This window comes from Ursus americanus, chromosome 18, assembly GCF_024610735.1.
Source record: "Ursus americanus isolate L20-20 chromosome 18, mUrsAme1.1.p, whole genome shotgun sequence".
NCBI classification, from domain to species: domain Eukaryota; kingdom Metazoa; phylum Chordata; class Mammalia; order Carnivora; family Ursidae; genus Ursus; species Ursus americanus.
The window spans coordinates 39,396,624-39,413,418 of NC_142144.1; the positions used below are offsets into that span (position 1 = coordinate 39,396,624).

Here is a 16,795-nt window from a genome sequence, read left to right on the forward strand (position 1 = left end):
ATAGATACTACACTGATTTCTGTATGTTGATTTTATCTCTTGAAATTTTCCTTAATTTGTTGATTAGTTCTAACAGTGTTTTGGTTGAGTCTTAAGAATCTACTACATATAAGATAACACCATCTGCAAATAATGATAGTTTTACTTCTTTCTGATTTAAGTGCTGTCTGTATTATAAACTTGAAAGTTGCTAAGAGACTAGATCTTGTTTCCACAAGAGAAATGATAATCAGGTGACATAATAGAGGTGCTTGCTAATATTACAGTGGTAATCACAATACAGTATAAATGTATCAAATCAATACACTGTACACCTTTCACTTACATATTTTAAATATCAATTAAAAAAATCAATGGAACCAATACATAGTCCAGTATAGGTCTATACTTGCACAATTAAGTTTTGTTTTGTTTTGTTTCATTTGTTTGTTTGAAAAGAGGTACAAGAAATTAAGTAGAAAAATTTTTTTCATCAAATTGTGTTGGAATGACTGGACAGCTTACAAAAAACAAATGATTCCCAAATGTCATCTCACAAGGTACACAAATTATTATTGACATTAAGCATAATCTTAAATGTAAATCCAAAAATTTGTGAAACTTGTTAAATAAAACCTAGGGAAATGATTTGTGACTAGGCAGGGAAAGGTTTTAAGTTAGAACAAAATGTAATTTATAAAAGAAAACTGATAAATTGAACTTCAGTCAAATTGAAATCTTCTTTAAATTGAGATGCAAATGATATATAAAATTACTAATTTCAGGTATACAGCATAAGATTTGACATATGTGTTTATTGCAAAATGATCAGCACAAGCCTAGTCAACATCCATTATCACACATAGTTATATTCTTTTTTTGTGGTGATAACCTTTAAGATCTACTCTCTTAACAATGCTCAAATGTACATACAAATTATTAATACAGTCACCATGCTATACATTAAATCCCCAGGACTCATTTTCTAACTGGAAATGTATACCTCTTGACCACCTTCACCCGTTTCATCTACCTCTACCTCCTCCCTGTCTCTAGCAACCACCAATCTGTTTTCTGTATCTGAGTTTGTTGTATTATTATTTTCAACTCCACTTAAAAGTGAGATTGTGCAGTATTTGCTTTTTTTTGGACTTACTTCACTTTGTTTAATACCCTCAAACTCTATTCATGTTGTCACAAATGGCAAGATTTTCATCCTTCTTACGGCTGAGTAATCCATCGTGTTATGTACGTAGATGTGTGTAAACACCACATTTCTTGATCCATTCATCCATCCATGGATGTTTCAGTTATTTCAGTGTCTTGGCTACTGTAAATACTGATGCAATGAACATGGGCGTGCAGATAGCTCTTTAGGTTGTTGGTGTTTTCATTTCCTCCAGATAAATTCCCAGCAATGGAATGGCTGGATCATAGGGTAGTTGTATTCTTACTCTTTTGAAGAAGCTCCAGACTGCTTTTCCATAGTGGCTGCACCACTTTACATTCCTATCACCTGTGCACAAGAGTTCCCTTTTCTCCACATCCTCCCCATTGCTTAACTCTCGTCTTTATGACAATAGCCATTCTAACAGGTGAGAGGTTTTATATCCCATTGTGGTTTTGATTTGCATGATGATTTGATTTGATTTCTCTGATGATTAGTGATGTTGAATACCTTTTCATGTACCTGTTGGTCATCTGCATGTCTTGTAAACTGAAGTCCTCTTCTCCTCAAGTGATAGAACTAAAAAAATGCAATCCATATACATCATGTTTTCTGAATATATAAATAACTCTGATAACTCGGTAATGATCATACAAATAATCTAAATTAAGGTAAATGATTTTGACAAAAATGTCACAAATTAAGGTATTCAAATGTCTAGTAAATATATGAAAAGATACATAACATCATTAATCAGAAGGAATGGAGAAATTTTAACCCACAAGATATCACTTAATACATACTTAAATTATTGTCCCATACCAAGAGTTAGGATAGCTAGCAACTGGAACTGTAATGAATTACTAATGGGAATGTGTGATGTTAGGACCATTTACATTGGCACTTCTTAAAAATTTGTCAGCATTTGGCAGCTTCTTAAAAATTTAAACATAAATCATAGGACCCAGGAATTCCACTCCTGTGTATTTACTCAAGTGAAAGAAAAATATAAACCCTCTCAAAGACTTAAATAAAATATTCAGAGCAGCTTTATTCATGAGAACTAAGCCCATAAAACTAGCCACATTTTAATCTACAGGTGAATAGATAATGATTATTCTTAAAATGGTAAGTATTCAGCAAGAAAAAGGAAGAAACTACCAATACATGCAAAATCATGAAGGAGTTGTAAAACAACAACAACAACACACAAGACAAAAAAGAGACATGAATACTATATGATCACATTAATATGAAATTATAGAACCGAAAAATACAGACCATACTGAATGAAATCAAATGTTATATATAACAAGAGGCCAGGGAAAAACTGATAGCTGAGTTTAAATGAGATGCCCAAAGACACATAGTTCAAAGGTGGCAAGTGGTTAATTAAAATGCCAGTGATGATTCTACCACTTTCTAGCCAATGTGGAATCTAATGTGTCAAAAGAATGTGGTTGTCCATTGTGTCTCACTGAAGAAGCTCTGTATATTTCATGTGAACTGGCTAGGTCTTGTTAAATTAGGAAATGAACCAGAATTGAAAGTGTTATGAAGCAACTGGGAGATGTGAATTTAGAATCTATTCTACTGTTTTTAATGCTTGAAAATGAGGAGGGTTATGACATAAAATGTTTGATCATAATATAGGATTTTCTCCCTAATAAACATAGAATTGCCTTCCACAATCCTGCTTGAATGTTACCGACCTCTCTTTAACCATTAGCAAAAAAATCAGAGGACAACTCATACTTACTACTGAGCACCTACTGTGATTTCAGCACCAGCATATAACCTAATCATCGCTCCAGCTTTTTGTCATTTTATATAGTCCTCCACATGCTTGTGTATGACTAATGTATGTTAAAGAGTAAAAATAATAAACACAAGAATAATTCATGCTTTGTTTTATCTGCTGCGTGAAGTGTTTATTAATAAACCATTAAAAGCAAGGTTAGGGCACAGTTCATTTTAATGCTTTTATAAATATGGATTTCCTTTTAATTTTTAAAACAATTTAACTCTGAGATACCATTATCTTTCCACAACGCAGAGTACTAACCACTATACGATCACAGCCAACCGTTATCTTTCCAGTATGAAAAACAACTGGAACCAGAAAAGAAGCAGATGCATTAAATAAATGTACTGTTTTTGAAATGCTGAGTCTGTTTACATAATGCCTTTAATGCTTTCTAAACTCTGGTAAAAATTTAAATTTTGTAGGTTTTAAAATTTATTAACAATAATAATATTAATATTATTATGCTTATATTACACTGGAGTATGTGGAGTCTTCAAAAGGGGAGATTCATCCCTACATAAATTTCTTAGCAAAACTCAGCACTGCTATCAAAAATTCAAAACAATAAATAATAATTAAAACTGGAAAGCTGCTTCATTTGTAGGTCAGAGATTTTATAAATATGCATGTGGTATTAAATCTAATGATCTCTATGGATAATTTGGCAAATGTATGTCAAGAAATGGTTTGCCATGGCCCACATAACCCAGGTATAACATGAAGCCATTTGGAATGTAGTTCACCCCTCTAAATTAGATTTTCTAGAACTTTTAGACATCCTGGATTGAATAAATTCAAGTTAGGCAAGATCAATAGAATTTTTGATGTTTGGTAAATGCTGTGGTTCACTGAAATGAGTCAAAATAATGGAATTCAAGTTTTGTTTCTGTCACTCACTAGCTGTAGTTATTTTAACCTCTCTGCACTGTCCTTTCATCATATGAAAAATAAGAGTAATACGGAAGAAAGTACAAGGGCTGTATAAAGAATTAAATAAGATAATATTTACACTGGCTCTGAAAGCATCAGAATCCCGTAAATTTAAATGTATTTAATGTCTCAGACAATGTTTCTATCACTCATTTACTATTTACCTATATGAACTGTTTTTGGTATAACAGGATCTGGCTTTTCTGTGTATAAGAATTAATTCATCTGTGTCATTATGTGTTCTATTTCCTACCTTTTGAGTACTTTCTCCTTTCTGAATCTGTTCAAATGTCAACTGCAGAAGCACACTCTACCATGTACCCCTACACAAAGTCATCGAAGTCCATGGAAACCCACAGTAGTATCTCTATTCTCTAAAATCATAGCAGTGAGTTGAGTCCTTTAACTCTTACAAGATATATCCATGAATTTTTCCTCTAAATAAAATGCTAACACTTAGAAATGTGACTCTAGGAGGCATACAACAATAAATTAGATTGATTCATCAGAGGATAATATCTCAATGGGCCAATCCTAGCAAATCATCTTCTCATATAATTTTTGTCCCCATGGCCACTAATGAATGGGTAGTGGACCACATGGTGCTAGCCTCTACATACATTTAATAGGTCTTCCTATATATTGTCAACATACTCTGGTTTATAGCCTATTTGGCTTACTTACCTTCAGCCAAATAATATGTAGCCAAGAAATTGATGAAAGGCATTCTTTAAGTAAACTGAAATGTGTAAACTTACATCTCAGACAGTATTACTTGTTCTATCCAAGAATAGCAAGCAAGGAAAGTAATGTCAGAACTATGGCTATTAACAGCATCCATTCACTCATTCCCTAAACAATAATTTTTAAAAATAAATAGGCACATGACTCCTGAGCTACCCCATAGTTTCTAGCCTTCCTGTATTTAGGTGTAGCAATAAGATTAAATGTTAAAATTTTGGGCAATGGAATATGAACAGAAGTGGGTATTGATAATAGACAAGCACTTTCAAAACAGTGAACACTCCTCTCCCACTCTCCCCTTCTCAGAAGCTAATACATGGAAGTATTAGGGTACGGTTTTGGCTAGCAGATAAATAAAATGCCTCAGGGGCATGACAGAGATACAGGATGGAACCTGAGGGTCTACATGACCTGAGGGAGCAGAGACCTCTGCTGACTTGGAATGCCCACTTTGGACTATTTTCAGAGGGTGGGGATGTGAAATAAGTGCATCTATTTTTGGTTCTTACTGTCCCTTCCACAAGCGCTTAATTGTCCTCTGCTAAAATAAAAACCATGCGGAGTTATTATCATGGAAATAGTAGGGTGTTCAGGAAGAAATTCACAGCATTCTGTATGAAGTCTATCAAACCAGGAGATGAAATGAGGATCACAGGGGAACTGATATTGGAAGCATGCACTGTGATGGAACAGAGGCCCAACAGTTGAGGAACTGCCAAGAATCACTATTTCCCTTTTTTCCAATTTCCCTCATGTGCTAAAAGTTCTATGCTACCAGCCTCACCCATGCAAACGTTCTGATTTTTTTCTCTCCTCAGCTAAAGAGTTTATGCATGATTGCGTGTACATTAACCCATTTATTTTTTTATTATAATAACCCATTTATTCCACAAACTAAGAAGTTGCTATGAATACAAGATGCATTGATTGTCCCCTTCACTGGATCTGTGCCCTGCTCAGCCAGAGGGAGGCAATGGCAGGAGCTTGGTGAGAGGAAATAGAGCAGTCTGGGTATTCTTTTCCAACTGCATTCCTTCTTAGTCATTGCGTCTAGTACATAGACGCACCCTTCCTTGAAATCAGCTTTCACTATGTGGCCTGTATTCACAGTTCTTTTCTCACTGGTCTTCCGTGCCCTTTCATTCATAGTGATGGTAACAGCTCTGCTTTGTGGTTAGTTTTTTATTTATTTATTTTTTGGTATCTCATCATCCTTTGTGTTTTTTTTCTTTTAACCCTAAATATACCTCTATAAATAGTCCCTTTATTATCTCTCTAGCTGAGCCATCTGTTTCTTGCTGCTATAATATATTGCCCCCATTTTATGGATGAGAAAACACAAGTACAGAAAGATCAACACCCCTAGGTCACTTAGTATATGATGTAATAGGGGCGCCTGGGTAGCACAGCGGTTAAGCGTCTGCCTTCGGCTCAGGGCGTGATTCCGGCATTCTGGGATCGAGCCCCACATCAGGCTCCTCCTCTATGAGCCTGCTTCTTCCTCTCCCACTCCCCCTGCTTGTGTTCCCTCTCTCGCTGGCTGTCTCTATCTCTGTCAAATAAATAAAATCTTTAAAAAATAAATAAATAAATAAAGTAATAAGGATTTGAAACCAGGCAGTCTGATGTAATGTCTGTGTACCTAAATGCTAGGCAATAGTGCCTCTATATATCAGCACGTGGAAACTGCATAGAATGACTCAGAACTTGGAAATAAAAATACAACATTCTGACAAACTTTAAATCATCACCATGGGAGTCGGAAAAGAGTTTTGAAAAATGTAAATGACCAGATACAATGTTCCAATTTGAACTGAGAAATAGGAAAAGTCTAAAGAATGCAGAAATCAAAAAGTGGAACGAGTATGGTCTAACGAGGAGAAAAGCAAAAGGAGTTCAATAAAGGAAGTTACGACAGCGTCCAACTCCGGGTGCTCAGAGTATTTAAAGTTCAGCCCCATTGTTAAGATCATTCTAAGTGTAGAGGACAGATGAGGCTGCTTTGTTCTGGAGCCATTACACATTTAATACATCTCACTAAAGCCTTTTGTTCTTATTTTGTGTTCAGCAGCTTTATGAGCTTGATTTGTTTCGGTTATTCTGTCTAGAGGAGAATAATGTGCTAATTCATACATATTAAGGGTATGCTGTTCCTGTAGGTGTTTAAAATACTGGAGAGAATGATATTTTGAATGTGTATGTATAAGTCCTTGCGTTTGGTTAATGGCTGTCTGGCCCTGGAGGGTAGAGCTCCTTTCAGAGATCTGAGGATGTTATGTTTTTAAACCTTTAAGACCGAATGGCAATCCTTTTATTATGGAGAGCAGAGCTCTTTTTCAATTTGAATATTGGAAAGGAGGAGGAATAGAAGGGCAATGTTCTCTACAATTAGCTGAGAAACACGAAGACAAAAATCCCTAGCTAAGAGAAATATGTCTTACGAGCTATCAATTACCGTCATCATTCAGAAAAAGCCCTTCTGAAGCAACTCTCTCTATGTGCCAGTTTCTCCTAGTCACTCAAGTTAACAGACGCAGTTCTCAAAGGATTCAGACTTTATAACCTAACACAGAATTTGTCAGAAAAAAATGTTACAAACAAACATGAGTATTGAAGCCAGTTTGACAGTAATATTTCTCAGCGTAAAATAATAAAGTGTCATTCTAGTTTATAAACAAGTCTCTTGTGAGTATTATCAAATCCTCCCTGAGGGAGCTCACTCGATCAGCATTTTTCTGAATCCCCAAAAGCTGAAACCCAGATCCTGGACCCAGTATGGTATAGATTCCCAGAGAGACTCAGTCTAATAACTTCAGTCCACTTGATTCTGATACCTGCGGACAGTAAGTGGTTCTTAAGATGCTGGACTTGGTAATCACACAAACCTGGGTTTGACTTTTGATCTTGCCACCGCCCAGCTGGGTGCTATTGGAGGGCTCTTAGTTCATAATGGGGGATACTAATGCCATAACGTAGGGTTGTGATGAATGTGAGATGAAATAGAACATGAGTCTGGGATGTGAACTACTTGGAGCAACGCTTACTGTTATTGTCGTTAGCACAATTTAAACCTGTCCTTGATCATTAGAAGTTCACTTCAGAATCTTGTACAGTCTTGAATTAGCATTATAACTATTAATCATGACCTTACTACAAATGAGTAGATGAACAACTACATGGAGATCTACATTAAAAAATGTTAGAGGAAGCAACTTTAGTAAATTTACATGCCTTTGCGAAACTTAGACTGGTGAGAAAAAAGTTGTTACTAATATATTTTTAATCACCAGATAATAGAGATAATAAAAATATTTCAAGGGGCACCTGGGTGGCTCAGTTGGTTGGGTGTCTACCTTCGACTCTGGTCGTGGACCCGGGGTCCTGGGATTGAGCCCTGTGTCTGGTTCTCCGCTCTGTGGGGGGCCTGTTTCTCCTCCCTCTGCTGGCCTCTCGCCTACCTGTGCTCTATCTCTGTGTCAAATAAACAAGTAAAATCTTAAATAAAAATAAAAATATTTCAGTGCAAAAGTAGTTTTTAGATTTGGGTTAGGAAAATTTCCTCAAACTGTAGCAGACGTGTATTGAACTATTTTGATTACATATACTTAGATATCAGTAGGATGTTTATAAAAATATATTTTCTTATGCACTCTATAATGGCTAGAATCTGTGGATGTAGACAGATATGAGGAGAAAGTACTCTTAAGGAGCTTCCTTTGAAATACATTTACTCTGCAACATTATTTATTTCTTTACATTATTATGGATAAGTCACACATAATTGCACGAAATTAAATGGGGAAACAGTCTTTTTTTAAGTTTTTATTTAAATTCTAGTTAATTAATACAGTGTTATATTGGTTTCAGAAGTAGAATTGAGTGATTCATCACTTACATATAACAGTCAGTGCTCATCACAAGTGCCCTCCTTAATACTCATCACCCATTTAGCCCATCCCCCTACCCACCTCCCCTTCATCAACCTTCAGTTGTGTTAACTCTATAGTTAAGAGGCTCTTATGGTTTGCCTTCCTCTCTTTTTTCACCCTCCACTATATTCATTGTTTTGTTTCTTAAATTCCACATATGAGTGAAATCATATGGTATTTGTCTTTCTCTGACTGACTTATTTCACTTAGCATAGTACCCTCTAGTTTGAGCCATGTCGTTGCCAATGGCAAGATTTCATTCTTTTTGTTGACTGAGTAGTATTCCAGTGTGTGTGTGTGTGTGTGTGTGTGTGTGTGTGTGTATGTATGTGTGTGTATTGCACATCTTCTTTATCCATTCATCTGTTGATGAACATCTGAGCTCTTTCCATAGTTTGGCTATTGGGGACATTGCTGCTATAAGCATTGCAGTGCATGTATGCCTTCAAATCACTGTTCATATCCTTTGGATAAATACCTAATAGTACAATTGCTGGGTTGTAGGGTAGCTCTATTAAATTTTGAGGAAACTCCATGCTGTTTTCAACAGTGACTGCACCAGTTTGCATCCCCACCAACAGTGTAAGAAGGTTCCCCTTTCTCCATATCTTTGTCAACAACTATTGTGTCTGGTGTCATTAATTTTAGCCATTCTGACAGGTATGGGATGGCATCTCATTATCTTTTTTTTTTTTAATTTTATTTATTTATTTGACAGAAAGACAGCCAGCAAGAGAGGGAACACAAGCAGGGGGAGTGGGAGAGGAAGAAGCAGGCTCCCAGCAGAGGAGCCCGATGTGGGGCTTGATCCCAGGACTCTGGGATCATGCCTGAGCCAAAGGTAGACACTTAATGACTGAGCCACCCAGGCGCCCCTCTCATTATGGTTTTGATTTGTATTTCCCTGATGATGAGTGATGTTGAACATCTTTTCATGTGTCTATTAGCCATATGTGTGTCTTCTTTGGAAAAATGCTTTTCCATGACTTCTGCCCATTTCTTAATTGGATTATTTGTTTTTTGAATTTTGAGTTCAAGTTCTTTATAGATTTTTAGATACTAACCGTTTTTCAAGTATGTCATTTGCAAATATCTTCTCCCATTCTGTAGGTTTGCCTTTTAGTTTTGTTGATTGTTTCCTTCACTGTGAAGAAGCTTTTTATCTTGATGAAGTCCTGATAGTTCATTTTTGCTTTTGTTGCCCTTGCCTCCAAGACATGTCTAGTAAGAAGTTCCTAAGACCGAGGTCAGAGAGGCTGCTACCTGTGTTCTTCTCTAGGATTTTGATGGTTTCCTGTCTCACATTTAGCTCTTTCATCCCTTTTGAATTTATTTTTGTGTATCGTTTAAGAAAGTGGTCCAGTCTTGTTCTTTTCCATGTTGCTGCCCAGTTTTCCCAACACCATTTGTTAAGAGACTGTCTTTTTTCCATTGGATGTTCTTTCTTGCTTTGTCAAAGATAAGTTGACCATATAGTTGTGGGTGCCAGTACCATCTGTCTTAATGACTACAGTTTTGTACTATAGCCTGAAGTCTAGAACTGTGATGCCTCCAGCTTTGCTTTGCTTTTTCAGGATTGCTTTGACTAGTCAGGGTCTTTTGTGGTTCCACACAAACCTTGGGATTGTGTATTTTAGCTCTGTGAAAAATGCTGTTGGTATTTTGATAGGGATTGCATTAAATGTGTAGATTTCCTGGGTATTAGACATTTTCACAGTATTTGTTTCTCCAATCCGTGACTGTAGAATGTTTTTCCATTTCTTTGTGTCATCTTCGATTTCTTTCATAAGTGTTCTATAGTGGAAAACAGATTTTAAACAAGTAGAGATTTAATTATAAGGGAATTACAAGTTATTCATATATCATTATATTTTAACCTATTGTAGTAATGCAAGAAAGTCATGGAACTCTAATAAAATGATTTTACCAGAAGTGGATGTGAGTTAGCCAAGCAATGTGTATGTGGTGAGAAGTGAGAGAGGGAGGAGGAAAAAAAGATTCTAAGCAAGGGAAAAATGCAGCTCAGAGGAATAACCATGCATGGTGTATCTGAAGAACTGAAAGTACTGGATTCAAAATAAAAGTAGGTAACAAGAATCTGGGGAGATTAGTAGGGTCAGAGCACATGATGCTGTATGAAGAATAGGCTCAATGAGACAAGATTTGCTATGAAAAGACAAGGCCATGATCTACATAAGATTAATATATTCATGTAAATTCATAAATTTTGAGAATACAGAAAGAGCTAAATTTTAGGAATGACAACTTTTGGGATGGGAACCATGTTTTTGAACATCTCTAACTAGATTAGATAGATGGGAAACATGTTCTTTAACACCTCTAACTAGATTAGATAGATATTTAAACTCAACTATAATTCATTTAAATTGTAACTAAAATTTTTATTCTTATTGGTCTTTTAGAAAATACCAAGTCTTTAAAGCATAGTGTTGAGTTGTTAAATTTTAAAATACTACTACAAAACAAAAAAAAAAAAGGAGAATCCTGGGGGAAAAAAAGAGTCTAACTTTAAAAATCATCAACTGCAGGAACCAGAGGGAGAGCGCTGAAAACTCTTTCTCATCTAGCAGAATTTAAGAAAGTAGTGGATCTGTGTAACAGGGCAGGAATCATTATAAGAGGGCAGTGATGGGAGAAACTGGAGGGTGGATGAAGGCATATCAGTTGCATGATATGCCTTTAGTCCTAAGACTAAGTTAAAATTGACAATGGGCAAAATAAAAATGAGACTTGACAGTGCCAAAAACTCAACTGGATATATGCCTCAGTGACTTACAGTTTTGTTGAAAAATGAATATTTGTTTGTAAAATTTTAAGTACAGAAATGAAATAGATCACATTGCCCCTATATTCTTGCAGAGAGAGAAATTCTAGTATGACCCACACAACCAGCCTCTGACTAAAACAGAAATTTATCCTGGTAGTCAGCACTATTTTACTTCCCCTATTGTAATAAGGATAAAAGTCCCTTCAACTATCCAATATTACAACACTTAATTTAAATGACTTAACTCTATGTTTTACAAATGACAAATGTTTTCAACTGGTCTTCATACTCAAATCTACCACACAGAATATCATAGATTTTGAATGTTCCCAGATACTGGTAAGTGATACTCTACAAAACATACCAGATTTTTTAAACTTGGGATTTATTATTGTACTATGAAGGAGGAGAAAAAATCCAGAGTCATTCTCCAAAAATCAATGCTCTAGTTCACTCAATCACATACACAAAAAACTTTAAATGTCTAAGGTCCCATCATCATCTGAGAAAAGTTAAGTCTGCCAGCCATAGATGACAGAGCCACAACAAGCTATACAAATTTACCTTTAGAACCTCTGGCTCAAATAAATCCATGTTCTCTAGCTATTTTATGTTTGGTTCTCGAGGTACGTTAAATCACCTGATCTGTGCCCCTGGAAGCCAGATCTTCCTTCCAATCTCTTCCGTTTTATTTCTAAGTTCTTGGCTGGCCAAAAGTGGCTGATGCTATAGAGTGACCACTAAGGAAATCATTAAATTCAGTCAACAACTAAATGTTTAATAATGATGAATATAATATACATTGATATTTGGTATACATAGTGGTAATTAAATGTGTTTAGATAAAAGTCTCAGAGTCCATCACACAATTATCTGGATTAAAAATATTCAACAGTAGCTTATATTACTAGAAATAACAAGAAAAGCTGTTTAAGGTCTGTTTAATTCATAATGTCTTTGAAGTAAATGTGGGCCATTTAAATTCAGATGAGTAACGGTTCATGGCCTTGGTTTGCATGATGTCCAGCATGGTGTCATGACAGCTGTAATATCCTCTGATCACTACAAATGAGACTAGTCTATTTCCTCATTTTAGGACAAGAATGCTTCAAACCATCTTTGAGATGGATGACCTGGTAAAAAGACACACACACACACACACACACACACACACAGGCAAAAAAATACTAAGAGAACAGAGAAACAAATGCACAAGGTCTAACAGAAGCAGTAAATAGTAGCTTATGAGAAAATTAAAAAGCCCCAATTCCACCATCTCCCCACCATCATACATGCTTCTCACAGGCAACTAACTTTTATTAGTTGGGATTTCTAGCTCTTTTATTGTTTACCTCCATGTTGCTACATATTCTTAAATTAAGACATTAGCTGTTTACTCTCTGATTAAAAAATGAGTTGGATTTCTCTACCTTGTTCCTCAGCCACTTCTCTTCCTTTAAGAGTGTAATAGATTTTCAGTCATTATGTTGGCCATAATTTTCATTTAAATAATATTTTTAGTGTTTCCACTTTCCACAGGAGCAAGGAAGCAGCCTTAAGCTGATTCTCTTCTTCTTCACCTAAAAGCAGTAGTTGACAAGAATGGGAACAAAAACTAACTCCCACGATTGCCACCGTGAGTAAGATGGAGGCAGGAATTCCATAAAAGTTCCCATAAGATGTAAGTGAGCAGGAAGAGTGGGCTATCCAGGCCTAGAAATATTATTGCAAACAAATGGGATAGTGTAGCAGGTACTGTGGGGAAAATAAAGGTGCTCAAATGGACATACAGAAAGCTGTAGCCAGAAAACACCATAACTAGGACTAACTGCCTCTCTCCCAGACTGAAAGCGTTCACCCCCTCCCCCAGGGAAGACTGACTTAATCAATTCTAAGAACAATAGGGTAGCAAAGGAGCACTGAAAGTGGCTCAGGGGAAAGGCACAACAAGGTGCAGAAAAAAAAAAAGTCACTGGACAGGACCTCTTGCACGTCATGGGAACAGTAGAAAAGAGTTGTGGCCACATTTAAACTTCTCCCTTTCTCCTCAAAGGGATTCAGGAAAATCCAAAACATGTGAATGTCGATTTGCTTAAATATGAATGCTAATTTTAAAAACATTCATGACCATATAAAGATTTTTGTAATTAAGGAAAAATTCAGATTTTCAGCAGGAAGAAAAATCACAGAAAAAGGCTAAAATGAAGGCAAAAACAGCAATACACCGTAAGTTTAACTTAAATATATATCCACTGGAACTATGAAAGAATACCAAGAATCTAAAAGGAACTCAAAAATGGCCAGATACCTAGAATGCCCATTTTAAAGCACCTTTGTTTATATGGCAAAGGTACTTTCCATTAATAATAAATAAAATAACTAATACTAATCAGAAAAGAAATTCAGAAAGTGAGCACTTTCTTTTTTCTAAAGTTTAAATGTATAATCATGGTTGTAAAAAGTAGAAACTAATATAAATGTTGAAGTTACAAGTAATAATTCTAAAACACATTAATGAACTTGTCTTAACGAAAAGTGAAAGGCTGGGGCACCCGGGTGGCTAGGTTGGTTAAGCGTCTGACTCTTGATTTAGGCTTAGGTCATGATTTCAGGGTACGAGATCCAGCCTGCATTGGACTCTACACTGAGCGTGGAGCCTGCTTAAGATTCTCTCTCTCCCTTTCCAGGTTGGAACTCCCCCAGTCCCCTCCACTCATGCTCTCGTGTGTGTGTGTGTGTGTGTGTGTGTGTGTGTGTGTGTGTGTGTGTGCGCGCGCGCGCGCGCGCACTCTCTCTCTCTCTCCCCACTCTTTTAAATAAATAAATAATAAATAAATAAATAAACAAAGTGAAAGGCAAATACCTACATATTAACCTGTCACAGTAATAATTCCTGTTTTTAAGCTTTAACTTCTGTAAATTGGTGAACGGTCTTTATGTATTCACACTTATTAGAATAACATGTAAATTATATTTTCTATCTTCATTCATAGTTGATGAAAGAACATTTTGAAATAATTTGAGTATTGCTTTTTAACATCAAGCAACAGATATGCAAATGATTAGGAAAATCTTATAAAGATGTGTTTGGCAGAGATTCCTTCATATTTCATAATAAATTCTAGAAATTGTTATGTCTTCATCTATGTCAACACATGTGCTTCTGGATTGGTTCTCTTGGCTTTTATACATATCAACAGTCTAAAATATTCTATCAATAAAGTAAGCTAGAGAAGAGATGTTATTAAGAAAATCATAGGAACAGAAAATACATTCATTGTACTATACTCCATAAAAAAAAAAAAGCTGTTTATAAGTGGACCTGCAAAGTTCATATGTGTGTTCAAGGGTTATGTGTATATATGAAATAATCATATACGTACATGAGTGTACATAATTAAATATCTTGTTGCTATTATTTTGAACAAATTGTTATATGTTAGAACAATTAAGAAAAAAAAGTTTTAATTTTATTTTCACTTGTTCCTTCTCCAGTGCACTTCCTTTCTTAATGTAGATCAGTTTCTGATCTATATGGTTTTCTTTCTCTTTAAAGAACTTAACATTTCTTGTCAGGCAGGTCTATTGACAACAAATTCAGTCAATTTTTGTTTGCTGTGAAAATCTTTATTTTTCATTCACTCTTGAAGGATAATTTCACAGGGTACAGAATTCTAGACTGATGTTTTTATTCTCTTAATAATTTAAATATTTCAATCTAGTCTCCTCTTGCTACATGCTTTCTGAAAAGTCAAATGTAATTCTTTGCTCCTCTTTTGGTAAGGGGTGTTTCTCCTGAGTTTTTGCAGGATTTTTTCTTTATCTTTGATTTTTCCGAAGCTTGAAAATGTTATGCGTAGGTGTAGTTTATTTGACATTTACTTGGTCTTCTTTGAGCTTTACAGATCAGAGATTTGGTGTCAGACGTTAATTTGGGAAAAATTCTCAGTCATCGTTTCTCATTTTTTGCTAATGATTTTATTTTATCTTTTAAACACAATGTTTATTAGTTTCAGGTGTACAATATAGTGATTCCACAATTCCATACATCACTCAGCGCTCATCATAACCAGTGTACTCTTTAATCCCCATCACCTATTTAACCTATCCCCCACCCACCTCCCCTCTGGTAACAGTTTGGTCTCTAAAGTTAAGAGTATGATTCTTGGCTTGCCTTTCTCTCTTTGTTTCCCCTTGGCTTGTTTTTTTCTTAAATTCCATCTATGAGTAAAATCACATGGCATTTGTATTTTTCTGACTGACTTATTTCCCTTAGCGTTATACTCTTACTCCATTCATGTTGTTGCAAATGGCAAGATTTCATTTTTTAATGACTGAATGACATTCCACTGTGTGTGTGTGTGTGTGTGTGTGTGTACACCACTTCTTCATCCACTCATCTATTAACAGATACTTGGGCTGCTTCCTTATCTTAGCTATTGTAAATAATGCTGCTATAAACATAGGGGTACATATATCGTTTTGAATTAATGTTCTTGTATTCTTTGGGTAAATACCAGTAGTGAGATTGATGAATTGTAGGGTAGTTCTATTTTTAATTTTTTGAGGAATGTCCATACTGTTTTTCACAGTGGCTGCACCAGTTTGCATTCCCACCAACAGTGCGCGAGTGTTCCTTTTTCTCCACATGTTCACCAACACTTGTTGTTTCTTATGTTGTTGATTTTAGTCATTCTGTCAGGTGTGAGGTGATATCTCTTTATAGTATTGATTTGCATCTCCGTGATGGTAAGTGATAATAAACATCTTTTCATGTGTCGTCTGTTGGCCTCTGAATGTCTTCTTCGGAGAAATATCTGTTCATGTCTTCTACCCAATTTTTAATTGGATTGTTTCTTTTCTCTAGCTTTATAGAAAAAAATACAGTATATAATACATATAACATACAAAACATGTGTTAATTTACTGTTTTTTTGTTATCAGTAAGACTTCTGGTCAACAGTAGACCATTAGCAGTTTTGTGGGGGTCAGAAGTTATATGCAGATTTTAAACTGCAAGGGAAGTCAGCACCTCTAACCCCTGTGTTTTTTAAGTGTCAACTGTATATATCTATATCTATATCTAGATCTATAAGTAAAATGAAGGATAGTAGTGATACAAGAGCGAGGAAAGAGGAATTAGTACTGCTCTGTTTTTATAAAGTACTCGGACTACCCGTGTAGCAACATAGTGTTTTGTGAACTTAGGTTTGGATTAGTTGTAAATGTATATTGCAAACTCTAGGGAAACTACTAAATGTATATTGCAAACTCTAGGAAAACTATTAAAATAAGTAAAAAATTAAATAAAACATAAATAAATAAATAAATAAATAAATAAATAAATAAATAAATAAATAAATGGAAAACTGATATGCCAAGAAAGGAGAGAAAATGGAATTGTATAAAAGGCTCAATTTAAAAGCACAAAAGGCCGAAAAAGTATAAAA

General features: G+C 35.4%; 1 long non-coding RNA gene across 1 annotated transcript in view; it reads left to right on the forward strand.

The window, feature by feature from the left end:
* Positions 1–16,795, forward strand: part of LOC148108595 (uncharacterized) — a 101,535-nt gene that overhangs the window by 22,372 nt on the left and 62,368 nt on the right. The window lies entirely within an intron of this gene.